The sequence below is a fragment of the Myotis davidii genome, unplaced genomic scaffold (genome assembly GCF_000327345.1).
Source record: "Myotis davidii unplaced genomic scaffold, ASM32734v1 scaffold46, whole genome shotgun sequence".
In the NCBI taxonomy this organism is placed as follows: domain Eukaryota; kingdom Metazoa; phylum Chordata; class Mammalia; order Chiroptera; family Vespertilionidae; genus Myotis; species Myotis davidii.
The window spans coordinates 5,470,789-5,482,111 of NW_006383006.1; positions in this window are offsets into that span (position 1 = coordinate 5,470,789).

The following is an 11,323-nucleotide window of genomic DNA, read 5'->3' on the forward strand; positions in this document are numbered from 1 at the left end:
ATGCCCAGGCACCATCCCCTAACTTTGCTTGTCAAACACTTCCCCCCATCCCCAACATACCTGGGGCAGCCTGGACCCCATTCTGGGAGGGAGGCCAGAGCCAAGTGTGTGCTAGAAGCTACTATGGCCAAGGCAACAGAGTAGTGGGGAGGAGAGTTGTCGGTGGTCAGAGACTACTGAGTGGCTCATTCCTCATATACTCCCTAACCCAAAGCAAGGTGCTGCCAAGTAAGGTGCCAGATTAGGCTCTGCCCTCCCTGGTACCCAGCAATCCCCTCCCCACCCAGTGGGCCTAGGCTTTCCAGTTTTATTTTCCACTGTAATTGTTATTCACACTCACTCTACCTGGGTGGGGGGGTGGGGGGACTCCTGCTGGGCCAGGATTTAACCCTTAAAGTCCCAGGCCTAAGGGCTCCCAGGGATTCCAGAGCCCTTCCCAGCTAGCCCCAGTGGCCTTGGGTCAATGCCTGGGGTCACTGAGTATCTACTCTCCCGAGACATACTGCACTAATTGAGACAGAGTGCTCAGAAAACCAGGGCAGCATGGGTGTCCCTCATCCCTGAGAAAGAACGTGGAAAACTGGAAAAGAGAAACAGTATGCCCAGGGTTGCTCGTGCCACAATGCGGGGGAACCTGCCACTGCCCAGAGACCAGACCCCAGGCATGACTCATAGTCATAGAAGGTAAATCCATTCATTCCTGAAGCATAGACAGGAGAGGTCCTAAAAAATCCCAGGCATCTGCTAGGCTCCTTTAGACTCCTGCTTCTAATCATGGTGACCACTCATCTCTGTTTGCTCAGCATGCTGATTAGCAATGTATTCTTTCATGCTTAAAAGCACCCCAGTTACTTATAACTCACGAGCCCTTTTCTCAAATGCAGGATACCCCTGTGCCAGAGGTGGAGGAGCAGCAACAAGGAGAAACACATCTGTATTTCCTCGGAAAGCCTAGACCCAGCCATCTCCCACCCCCAGAGGGCCTGGAGATGGAGGACAGTGAACAGACCACACAGCGGAGCAGGGGCCAAAGCCCCTAAACAGGCCCCAAGTTACCAGAGGAGTCAGGCCTGAGAATGGCGGGGAGCCAAGGCTGAGGTCACCTAGGCTTGTGGCCTTTAAGGACACGGACAAATACAGAGCAAGGAGGGGGTGGATGGGAAGGAGAGGGAGCACAGAGGAAAACGAAAGCGCAAAAGAGCTGAGGGGAACTGGTCTGTCCCTGCTTCTGCCCTGCCCTGTAGAGTAGCCCTCTCTTTACATCCAGTCCCTCAGGGACACCCACTGGCCCCCTCCCGCCTCCAATCCCTCCATACTGATGCCCTGATTCTCTGGCTGACTATCCAGGGAAGCCTCTAAATCATAGGGGACGAGTCACATTTCCAAATCAAGCATAAGAGCCTCTTGCTAGCCTCCCTTGATTCTGCCAAATCCCGTCATCCACTAAAAACATCCAAGGCCATCAAAGGCACATTGCAAAACAATTCTTAGCTTCCATGTGGTGCCTAAGGCTGCAATGTCACTCATCACCCTGCGAAAAGGCAGGGGTCTCTACTGCCTGTTTCATTGCACTCCAAACTGAGAGCAAGTGTGGGTCATGCTTTGAAGCTGGGGCTACAGCTTACCCCTTCCCCAGGTGGGACTGGGTGGAGGGGGCTCCTGGCCTGCAGGGGGTGACCCAACTCCTTGGAGAAAGAAGATCCTGGAAAGCAGTAGGCTTGGTTCCCATTCCAGCGCTCTGCCAATCCTTCTGCTCTCCTGCCCCTCCCACTTATACACCAGCTCAACCAGGAACTTGTCTAACTGCAAGAGACAAGGATGCCTGGGTTCTCCCAGCATTACCCTCTTCCGCTCTGGGAAGCCCTGTCTTCCCAGGCACAGGCAGTCCAGGTCCCCTTGGGGGAAGGTTCCTAGGAGGGATTTCCCAGGGCATATTACCACTCACTTAAGATCATGTCAAGCAAGCTCTCACTGAAGAAAACCAGCCTGACTGTTCCCAGCTCTGAAGAGCAAATAGCCAACTACCATGAAGGATGGCCAGCAAACCACATGTTCAGTCCAAAATCCCAAGTGTACTCTATTTTTAAAAAAATATTTTCATTGATTTTTTAAAAAATTATTCTTTATTGCTGAAAATATTATATATGTTCTCCCTTCCCCCATTGACCCCCTCCAGCCACCCCCAGGTCTTCAGCATCCTATTGTCTATGTCCATGGGTTATGCATATATGCATACAAGGCCTTTGGTTGATTACTTCATTGATTTTGAGAGAGAGAGAGAGAGAGAGAGAGAGAGAGAGAGAGAGAGAAAGAAATATTTATGTGAGAGTGAAACATCAATCAGCTGGCTTCTGCATGTCCCACTGGGGATGGAGCCCACAACCCGAGCATTTGCCCTGATCAAGAATGCAACCAGAAACCTTTCAGTGCATGAGAAGATGCCCAGCCAACTGAGCCACCCCAGCCAGGGGCAAAATCACAAGTGTACTCTAAAGACAGCAAAGAGCCATCTCAGCCCCAGGCACATCAGGTCTCAAAATGAAGGGGGAGATCAGGCCCAGCTGGAGTGTCAAATAAGAGTCTGCTGGGGGAAGTCATCTCCACAGAAATAGAAAGGGGAGGACTGGTCTTTTGCCCTCAAGCAGCAGCAGCACTGTGCACCCACTCCACACCAGCCCAGGTGGAGCACATCCAAGGGGTGAGCAAAGGAGAGCCAGAAGCTTGGAGAAGTATGGCCTGGAGGGCTCGACTGAGGGGAAAACCTGAATAGGCAGTTCCAGAGAGCAGAGGCTGGTCTATGGCAGGAAAAGGTCTAAGCCTCAGCCAAGGTTCTCCCTTTACTTACCCAGCTCTAGGCCACACTCCCACCCCAGACTTGGGGCTCTGCCCTACTGCCCTTTCTGAAACCTTTCTTATCCACTGCATTTTACATTTTGCTTATTAGGCCCAGGCCAAGTAGCTCAGTTGGTTAGAGGGTTATCCTGACATGCCAAGGTTGTGGGTTCAATCCCTGGTCAGGACACATACAAGAATCAACCAATGAATGCATAAGTGGAATAACAAATTGATGTATCTTTCTCTCCCTCTTTCTCATTCAATTTTTAAAAATTTTACTCTTAGGGCTTTTTGATTTATTTTTAATGGGAGGGGCATATTCAAGAGGGTCTTGGATAAGACCCACTTGGTCACCAGAGAAAGGTCCAAGAAGAGCCCTGACTCAAGCCACCTCCCAATTATACCTAAAGCCACACAACTGGTACTAAGTTAAATACTGCCTTCCTCTGCAGTCTCTCTTGGAATCCCCTCTCGCCCCTCCCGAAGGAATAACACTTTCTCATGAGCACTGAGTTTCTTCAATCTTCTATCAGAGAAGAGCAAGAGCACAAAGGTACGTTCCTGTTCATTTTAATTTAGTTGATGCTATTTCATGAGAAAACAGAGAGGTGAAGCTGCTGAAATTCTTATGATCGTGTAAGTACAGAGATGTGGCTGGTATCCCCAAGAGCTGGTAGAGTAAAAAGAACCAAACCTCTTAGTCAGGCACACCTGGAATTAAATGCCAGCTCTGGCCCTCAGAGCAACTTTCTTCTCTGAACTCCAGATTCCTCATCTAAAAAGGATACACCAAAATGAACCTTACTTAAGAGTGATGGTAAGGATGATAGAGTCGCTGTGCACAAACCTACAAGGATAGGAACCAACATCCTTCCCCGCTTCCAAACCCACAGACAGAGGTAGGTCTGCCCTGGGCTTCAGTGGTTCCCCACAGTAGGAGTCAAACTTCCTCTGTGGGAAATCTGAAAACCCAGGGTGCACCTCAACTCTGCTCTGCTACTAGTCCACTGAAAACCCCAAAGTGTCAACCTTAGAGATTGATGAAGACACTGCTTCTTTCCCGTGCAGGATCCACTGTGGGATGAATTATGGGAGGTTCAGTTTATAATACAGCAAGAGCACCGGGGCAAAAACTGTACCCCAAGAGACCCTGAACTACAACTCCACACCGAGAAACAACGACAGTGAAAGAGGAGCTCCTCCGATGCTAAAGGCCCAGGAACGGGATCAGAGGGTTTGCATCCTGCCTGTTCCTGCCATCTGACTGCCCCAGGGCCCCAGCTCCCTTGTGCCCATTCTGCCTTACTCACTACTTCAGGGTCTCAATTCACTATGAAATCAGTTTAGGATCCTACAAACACCTGGGCAGGAAGCAAGGGGCTCCCAACCAAAGAGAACTGGCCTGACCCCCCTGGACTCAGCTTGTGTTATACATGCCCTGAGGTCTGGCAGCCATTTGAAGAGCTGAGCCTGTCCCCCAGAGGCACCAAGCCTATCTACAGCCTGTCAGACCACCTGCTCCTCACACTTCACACTGGGGGATCCCAGGAGCCCAGTGACACAGGAGCAGCCCAGTTGGGAAAATCCATACCCACACCACGTGGGGTCTGGGGTGCAGCTGGCCCTGTCTTTGCCTACTCCTGTCCACTCTGGCCATCCCAGTAGGACAGCCCAGACACACAGGCCCAGAACTGCACCCAAGTATTCAGAACCTCCACTAACTCTGGCTCCAAATGCAAAACCAGACATCCCATCTCTTGTAACTGTAAAGCAGGTGTGGGGAACCTTTTTTCTGCCAAGGGCCATTTGGATATTTATAACATCATTCACGGGCCATACAAATTATCAATTTAAAAATCAGTCTGTTATATTTGGTCAAACATTTTTGTTTGTTAATCCTCACCCAAAGATATTCTTCCATTGATTTTTAAGGAGAGTGGAAGAGAAAAAGACAGAGAGAAACATCGATTAATTGCCTCCTTCATGAGCCCCAACCAGGGACCAGGCCAGGGAGGAGCTGGCAACCAAGATATGTGCCCTTGACTGCAATCAAACCCAGGACCCTTTGGTCTGCAGGCCGATATTCTATGTGCTGGTCAAACATTTCATTAACTTACCTCCAATGCCCTGGCAGGGCCAGACCAAATGATTTCTCGGACCTTATACGCAGCCCATAGGCCAGATGTTTCCCACCCCTGCTATAAAGGAACATAAATCTTAATGGGAAGGGAAGGGAGTTTTAACTCAGATTATAATAAAGTGGGACGCCCCCATTTTATGTAAGAATAGTAATTAAGTATAAACCTATAGGAGTGGGCAAAAGTAGGTTTACAGTTGTGAGTATTCAAAAGTTTAATCTTATATTATTTATTAATTTTTGTATTTTCCACATGAACAACTATAAACCTACTTTTTTGCCACTGTATATTAACAGTAGAGTTCGTGGAATCTCCTCCTCACTGGAAACAGCCAGTGCCCTACTTGTAGCGCAAGGTCCTTCCTGCAGGTAGTGGGCTGAGAGAGAGACAGTGTACCCTCAGATCTAGAAGTTGATGTATACACACAGACCCCTGAGCTAGGACAGTGGGAAGAGGGCATTGTATTTTAGTCATACAACAGTGCTCTGCTTTAAGAAACTCTAACCTGACAAATTAGAAAGTAACCAGGTACAGTACACAAAACTAGCCTTTATGGATTTCTCTAAAGGTACATACCCTTACTTGAAGCAATCTGCCTTCCCCTAGCTCAGCCGTGGGCAAACTACGGCCCGCGGGCCTAAAGACCGTATCCTTTTATGTAATGATGTTTACTTTGAATTTATATTAGTTCACACAAACACTCCATCCATGCTTTTGTTCCGGCCCTCCGGTCCAGTTTAAGAACCCAATGTGGCCCTCGAGTCAAAAAGTTTGCCCACCCCTGCTCTAGCTTCTTCCCAGTGCACAGCTCCTATATGGCCGAGGTAGACCTACACCTGCAGGTGTGGGTCCAACTAAGCCAGAGCACCATGGCTCATTCCCAGACCTATGGCACCTCTGTGACCTTTGCTCAGTTAGCCAACATTCGATGACCACTTGGTGCTGGAATCTTCTTGGTGCTACTGCTAATCCTAGTGGGCTTGGTCAATGAACTGAACTTCTCTGAGCCTTGGTTTCCTTGTCTACCCAACGAGGTTGTTATGAGGATCAAGTTAAATAAGAGTGTGTTAAGTGCCTAGCAGAGTGCCTGGTATACAAAAGGTGCTCAATACAAGCTCATTCTTTCCCCCTAGATTTCAAGTATTAGGTTAAGTGCTGAAAGAAAAATGCAAAAAAGCCTAAGAAATTGGGAGCTTTGGGCTGGTAGGAAGACAGAGGGCAAGAGAGTGTAGTGTGACAGGGACTGTGATGAAGTGCTTGGAACTCAGTGGAGAGAGCTCTCTTCCCACTGCAGCTTCACAGAGGGCACACTTGAGCCAGAACTTCAATCAGACAGAGGTCCTCCTTCATGCCAGGTGTACTGGCAGAACAAAAGCCCTGCAGGGGCCCTGGCCAGTTTGGCTCAGTGGATGGAGCGTCGGCCTGTGGACTGAAAGGTCCTGGGTTCGATTCCCATCAGGGGCGTGTACCTTGGTTGTGGGCACATCCCCAGTAGGGGGTGTGCAGGAGGCAGCTGATGGGTGTTTCTCTCTCATCGATGTTTCTAACTCTCTGTCCCTCTCCCTTCCTCTCTGTAAAAAATCAATTAAAAAATATATTTAAAAAAAAAAAAGCCCAGCAGGGAGTGGGCAGCACTCTGAGAAACTGGCTTCACAAACATTTGGATGCAGGAAGGCACAACAGACAAAAGCTGAAGTCTTTTTGAGGCAGGAGACAAATGCCCCTTTCCTCAGACTCAGTCCTACTGGTTCCATGAGACATTTCAGGCTGGGGATGTGGAGCCTGGCTAAGTTTCCTCGGACCCTCCCACCCAGACCCAGCAGTGCCCAGGCTGAGCCAGCAACAAATCTCCTCCTGAAGGAAGACCCATTTGTTCTGGGCAGTTAACAATGTGGGATAAATAAAACAGAAATAGGGCTGGGTTCCCCAAAGCTCAGCAACAGCTCTCCGCAGAATCAGGTGGAAACCTCATGTTACTAATGCACCGTTCTTCAAAAAACACAACAGCTCACTAGAAAAGAATATGTGTTGGTTTAACCACCAGGAGACTCCAAGAACTAACAATTTAGATTTCTAAGAAGGCCTGCCAAGACTCGAGGTGCTCTCTTGTCCTGAACAGAAGAAACTGTCCAGCCAGGCAGAGGTGGGAGCTCTGCCCTCAGCATCTCCAGCAGGTGTGTTAACCTCCTGAACCAACCAGCCATGAGGAACAAGACCCAAGACAGGCCTTCCCAATGCTCCACCAGCACAAGCAGAACCACAAAGCAGAGCCTACCAGAGTTATGGACACCCAACTGAGTATCTTACAACCTAACTAATTAACTAAGTTATTAGTGCCACCACCATTAGGATGTAACCTCTATGGGGACAGGCAGGCTCTGTTTTCCTTACCACTAAATCCCATCCACAGGACTTAATAAGAACTTAATCAATGAAGATCTGGCTGCCCACCTGTCCCATCCCATATATTATTTCTACTCTAGACCAGTGGTCAGCAAACTCATTAGTCAACAGAGCCATATATCAACAGTACAACGATTGAAATTTCTTTTGAGAGCCAAATTTTTTAAACTTCGACTATATAGGTAGGTACATTGTTATTAACTTAATTAGGGTACTACTAAGCTGGCCTTTGCTAAAAATGTCCTCAATCTGATTGAGGTACGTTTGCTGAGGTCGATCCCTTCCAACTCTCCCATCCACACTCGTCTTGTATACTTGTTTTATCTATCTCCTTTCCGAAAACCGACTTCTGCGTTTGGGCCACGAAGTTTCAATTGCACTGTACGTGCGCGCCCGCACGTGATATTTTGTGGAAGAGCCACACTCAAGGGGCCAAAGAGCCGCATGTGGCTTGCGAGCCGCGGTTTGCTGACCACTGCTCTAGACTAATGGCATCACTTGGAGCCCAGGACAAGAAACTCTGACACTCAAACTCTCCCCCATCCCCAGGAGCCTCTTCAGTGTAAGCCGAAGTTCAATAGGACTACTTCAGGAAATCTCTTATATTTACACTGCACAACCCTCTTTCACTACTATCCTCTTTCTTCTGTCTCCCAACCTGCCCAACTATCTTTTCAGGATTAATAGGCACTTCTAGCCATGAGCTGGCCCATCAAGTCAAGGCCAGGGACCTCATTCACTTCTTATCCCAAACCATTAAAAGAGCAAGGCTGGTGCTGGAGGCACACTTCTATCAAGACAAAGAATGTCATGAATACTAAGGTGAACGCAGTAGCAAAGAACCAGAGCTAGCATTCTCAGTCCTGACTCCCCTACGTGTGCAAGGTAGGGGATTCCTGATCCACCAGAGGCTTCGGGTATAACCGATGGCTCATGTTTGTCAAGCACTCACTATGCGCCTGCTGCCAGCTAAGCACATTACATTCAGTCTCATTTATCCTCACAGGATAGTTATTTACCCCATCTGAAAAAGGAGAAAACAGTGGTACAAAGAGGCAAATTCTTTTACCTTCTGTACACCACCCCTGCAACAGAGGACAGCTGCTGGGTCACAGACCAACATTCAAGTTCAACTTGCAAATTCAATTTTGTTTTTTCTGTGCTGTTTTAATTATTGGCATAACACATTAATAGTTTTTCCTAATTTTTCATCTTAAAGGAATTGAAGGTGTATTCCAATTAAATGGCATCAGGGAGCTACAAACATAAACATAATTTTACAGACTGTTTCTACAGAAAAGTCTGCTCAAAGATCCCAATAAATTCTTACTAGTATATGCCCTTTTTAAAAAATATATATATTTTTTTATTGATTTCAGAGAGGAAGGGAGAGAGATAGAAACATCAATGAGAGAAAAATCATTGATCTTGGTTGCTTCCTGCACACACCATACTGGGGAATGAGCCCACAACCCAGACATGTGCCCTTGACCAGAATCAAATCCGGGACCCTTCAGTCCGCCGGCGGACGCTCTATCCACTGAGCCAAACCGGCTAGGGCTTACATGCACTTTTGAAAACAAACCCATTTCATATCCTAGAAAGGGTTTTGCAAAGGCTTCAAAAGCATCTTGTCTTGATTTTATGGTAAATCCAGAAAAGTCTAGACTTCCCTCCCACATCTAACCACACCTCTTTAATCAGGTACAATATCCTTCTTCCAGCCTGAACTGCAATGAAGACTGACATTTGGTCATACTCCAAACAGCAACCTTAATGTGAGAAGACATAGTAACTGCCCCTTGGCCCCCTCCCTTGGGAGCGAATAAATCCAAGTCCTTTCAATTTTCTCTGAAGATCATGTCTTACAGTCATTTCATCAATTTTATAATTATTTTTTACATTATGTCCAAACTATATGAACCCCTCCAGGCACACAACAGGGGACACCCGTCACTTCGGAGGAGGGTTTATAGTGGAAATATGAATCTTCCCTTCTGGCACACTTGTCAGGATATCCTGGCATCAAGCAGCATCCTAACACCTTTCCCATGATTTCTATAAAGATCCTCTAAAAACGGATAAATCACCTTTACACTACTTGGCCAAGTAAGAATGGGATTAATAAATTGAAATCCCCCCAAACATTTCAGACAGGTAGCGGCAGTTGGAAAAGGGCCTAAGTGTAGGCCACCCTGCTCTGCAGGCAGGAAACTGAAAGCTGCATCGAGGGAGGGTGAAGGGCCCAAACAGGCATTGGAGATGGACTGGAAAGTAGAAGCAGTCAACACCACTCCAGGTGAGATCCCGGGGTCACTAAAAGCAGAAATGCAACAGGTCACTTTGCCTTAACTGAGGACAGGGAAGCACCTCCTCCCAAACCCTAGAAAAACTGATGTGAGAAAGAAGATGGAGACCCCAAATTCCAGCCTGCATCTATACTGTTAATTAAGAAAAGTCACTTGTCATTTTTTTTCATTCAGATAACTTGGTCATTGTGCCGTGGAAAAAAAGTTCCCATTTTACATCTCACAGAGGCTAAGAGACAAACCCATTCTTTTATTCCTGGTAAATCAGGCCTGCAGAGGACCTCAAGGACAGTTATCTTTCTGGGTGTGTGTGTGGGGGGGGGGCGGGGCACGGACACTGAATCAGGTGAATAACCAACCACTCTTGCAGGTATATCACACTGGGAAAGATGGACTCTGGATGAAAATCCTTCTCAGGACACAACACAAAGTCCTGGACATAACTGCCCTGAGGCCTGCTCACCAAACCTACAATTCTCTGGTCCCCAAGTTTCTAGACCAAGTTGCTAAGGCAGGGTACCAATTCCCCTCACTGAAATCCAAGGGCCCTGTTGGTTGGTGCTCAGCAGCTCTTCGTCTGGTCCTGAGCAGGCCGGCTGCCACTACTCTTCCTCCCTGTTAGCCGGTTTACTGCTCATTAGTGGCCGTACCAGGAGGTGAGCAGGGGAAACATAAAGGAACTGAAATTCAAACCAGTCCATTTTACTCCAGTTAGGTGCCTCCCATAAAACCAGGCCAGATTTCATCATCCAGGTCCTCTCTGTCCCCTGTTCTGGGGAGACTGAAGCAGCACAAAGGCCACTGTAGAATCTCAGGACCCCAGGCGTCAGAGCCAGTGCTTCCAATCATCATGAACTTTTGACTAAACTCTGTATGTCCCATCTTTTCAGAGTGAACAGGCACTTCTAGCCATGAGCTGGCCCATCAAGTCAAGGCCAGGGACCTGCAGAGCAGGAGTGCTGGGTCCGCCCTGAGTATCAAAGCATACTCTCCTTGTCCCTCCAAAGCACATCAGCAAGTTCACAAAGCAAGCGAATCCTGCCAGATTGTGCTAGCAATTCCCATAAATACTTAGACTAGGGTAGTGCTGCTTATGTAAAATGCTTCCCCATTGAGAGATGCTGCTTTATTTACATTCTTCCCAACCCATTCATAAAAAGGAGGCCCTTTAATGTTGGGGCTGTCTGTATAATGCTCCATAAACCTGGCAGCTTCGGCTGGCAGCCTTAGTTCAACACAGGCTACTTCTAAATTCCAGAGACATTTTTCCCTTAAGATTTTTTTTCTCTTTAATGACTCACCTTGCAACAGGGCACTGAGGCCAGATGTTGCCCAAGCAAGGCCAAGAGGAATAAGAACAGATAAAATAAAAATACACAAGTCCTCCTGAATATTGGGACAGAGAGGTAGAGATGAATGAAAATAAATAAATTGAAAAATCTCTATAGAACTCCAACGTAAAGTAAGTATATTAGTAAGCTGAATTCCTTTCAGGTTTACTGAAACTTCCTTTATGGATGTCAAAATGCTCCCCAACTTATACCCCTATATACCAGAGAAGGTGTGGAGGGTTGTTTTTTTTAACCCCAAAGAAAAAGTTAGAAGAGGGCTCTTTTTGGTTTTTAATTTGGATGGCAG